Source organism: Hylobates moloch, unplaced genomic scaffold (genome assembly GCF_009828535.3).
Source record: "Hylobates moloch isolate HMO894 unplaced genomic scaffold, HMol_V3 SCAFFOLD_8841, whole genome shotgun sequence".
NCBI lineage: Eukaryota > Metazoa > Chordata > Mammalia > Primates > Hylobatidae > Hylobates > Hylobates moloch.
Window position 1 is genome coordinate 1 of NW_026661116.1, and position 2,855 is coordinate 2,855.

Sequence of the window (2,855 nt, forward strand, 5' to 3'; positions counted from 1 at the left end):
TTTCCTTCACTTCCTGAGGAATTCAGAGGGGTACTCAAGCCTTTCGGGTACTCAGAAGCTCCACGAGCACATTTCACTTTAGTCTCGCAGATCATCATGTTGCTAAATTCACTTTCTTCTTCACTGAAGCACTGCATTTTTTAATGCCATAGGAAGTCTCTGACAGCAGATGGCCAATCATGTGCCACTCCTTTGAAACTTCTGTAACATGCCTCTTATAAACATTGTCGTTGTCATTATCTGTGGGTCAGTAATAGACACAAAAGAATGGAAGTGTTATTCTTACTTCATGGAATGTATGTTCACATTAGCACAATCTGAGTAACACTGACAGCCTCCGTGTATACAATGTGAGGTCCATTATTGCACAGTTGGAAAAAAGTCTGGGGAACCCAGTCACCTGATGAGGATGAGACGCTGATCTCTGAAAACTCTCTACATAATGGTTGATAGCAATGACCCAAAATTTGTATGTTGAACCTGGTTCTATACTACAAACTTGCACAGACATTTTGGAAGGAAGGATATGTTCAGCTGCCACCAGCCAGTCACTGGTCCTCATCCATTTATATTTGACCTTGAAAGCAGCGATTGAAGAACTCCCAATTGCCCAAGGAAATCAAGTGACATAGAGCAACGTCTCTGATGCAGTGGAGATAATCAGGTGATCTGGTGCCTCTTGAGCGCCACTGTGCCTAGATGAATCTGTAAGCACCACTCCAAAATTGTTGTTTGCAGCTTCTGAAACAACAGGATACTTGGGGGTGCCTACGAGTTGAGAGGACGTCTAGGTGTTTTTTGATGATGCTGTTTTTTCTTTGCTGCTTCAGAAGGTAAGCATGGCAGGCGGGTTTTCACTTGCATCACTTCTTGCTACCAGCAAGAGTTCATAAAGAACACATGGCTCCATTTCAGCTAAATGAAGCTCACTTTCACTTCCTGGGATTCCAACCCTGTGCCAACTTCCCATCACATCAACTTCATAGTCCAGATTTTGATACTTCACAAAATAGGCATTGATGGGCAGTCCACTTTCCTTGTCTCCCCTCCACACCAGGTTGTGTGTATCTGGTATGGGGATCTGTAGGGTTTCAATTTGGTGGGGGCCTCAGGAACAGAGATACCACTGGCATTTTTCTCTGATGTTTCTAGAAACTGCACTGGGAAGTACTTTCTCTGGAAATGAGCTGAATAATCCAGTTTCTGAAACATCTCTTATTTTTTTTTTTCATTATTCTGAGTAGCAACAAAAAGTGCGACTATTTCTCCTTTTGTTTGTTTCAAAAAAACAACCATGAGAGGTGGTTCCGCCTGCGTGGTACCATGTTCATCTGTAGCTTCATAGATGTTTTTCTCCACATGCTCCTGTATCACAGCCTGAGTATGGAGAGAGCTCAAGCCAGCTTGGGACATGATGAAGTAGACAGGCTCTAGGTCCAAGATTCCAGGTCTTGGTAATTTTGACTTTTGGGATTTAGATCTAAGGACTTCAGAGAGATGGCTGGTTATCAATCCATGGCTGTCATACCAACAAATGACCGGACCCAACAGCCTGGTGGCATTGAAGGACAGAGTAACAAAGTCTCCATCTACCACTCTTGTGCTTGCTGGTGTCAAAATTATAACTTGCTTGAATCCATTGCCTTTTTCTATTTCAAGTCTTCCAATAGACTGCATAAATCCAATCTCATTATCTGCTAAACACTGGTGTAGCCTAGTATCTTGCATAATAACCCCACTGAATTTCAGTCAATTTCCTGCATTTCAATGTCTTGAGGAAGGATGATTAGGCTGTGCATTATGAAACCAGTTATGGTTGGCAGCTGGGTTCCTACAAACATCAGAGATAAAGTGTTCTGTGGAAAATAGAGACACTGTCTGATCCTGTAGTCCCTTAGAGTAGGAGCGTGTTCAAGTACATTAACCATGGATGCCACATATTGTACATCTCCAGAGTTGTTTCCCACCATGCAGGAATCGTTTCCAGAGTCCACTGGGTCAATGCTATCTATGGCAAATGAGAATACAACCTTCTGCAGTTGCTTCCCGGGGCAATATCCTGCCTGTTCTTTAGCCAACACACTTGAGGAGCCAGGACCCCACTAAACACACACTCCAAGGGTACAGGGCTATGTGAATGAAGAGCTAATATCTGTGAACAAGCAGGGGAAGAATGCCAAAATCATCTGAAGAAAGGTGACTCACAAGGAGCTTTTGGCCAATGAGTTCAACTTTTAAATCATGTGTGGCCGGATTATAAGCTGCACATTTGTATGATCCCTTGTCCTCCAAGGATACATTCAAAATCTAAAGATGTACTTGTGGAGGGTTTAAGTGATTCTTTGTGGAATGCTTCAGCCTCTTCCCCCAGATTTTAGCGCACACCTCAGCCTTGGGGTTACTCTCTGGTACCCTGCAGCCAATGAAACCAGCACCTTTATTATTTTGCTGTGATAAAATGCTTTGTGGATGAATCAAAATCACCAAGAACTGCTGTGGATACTGCTCCAGGGCCACTTACAACAACATTGACCTACTGTTGAATACGCATTGGCAGTAACCCAAAAGGGAGGAGCTAAGAGAAAGAAATTGTTAAAGTCTCCTGATGAATCTTAATATATTCCATGTTTCTATTCTATTTTTTTAATTATGCGACCTTGAGATGTGAGTGGTCACAGGTTTAGCAGAACGATATAGTTCTACAGGTCCACTATGTTTCTGGATGGCAGAGGGTAGCTCAGAAGTGAAATAAGGTGCCATGTCTGAACTCCCAAAAGAGCAGAGAATCGTAAGAGTAATAGTCCAGACGGTGGTGTCCATAAAGGGCCAAGATGTGGATGCAGAGCGCCAGATTA

At 43.0% G+C, this 2,855-nt stretch overlaps 1 pseudogene; it reads right to left on the bottom strand.

Moving 5' to 3' along the window:
• Positions 1-10: 10 nt before the first annotated feature.
• On the bottom strand, positions 11-2,852 carry LOC116465725 (cell adhesion molecule-related/down-regulated by oncogenes-like; annotated as a pseudogene).
• Positions 2,853-2,855: the final 3 nt, after the last annotated feature.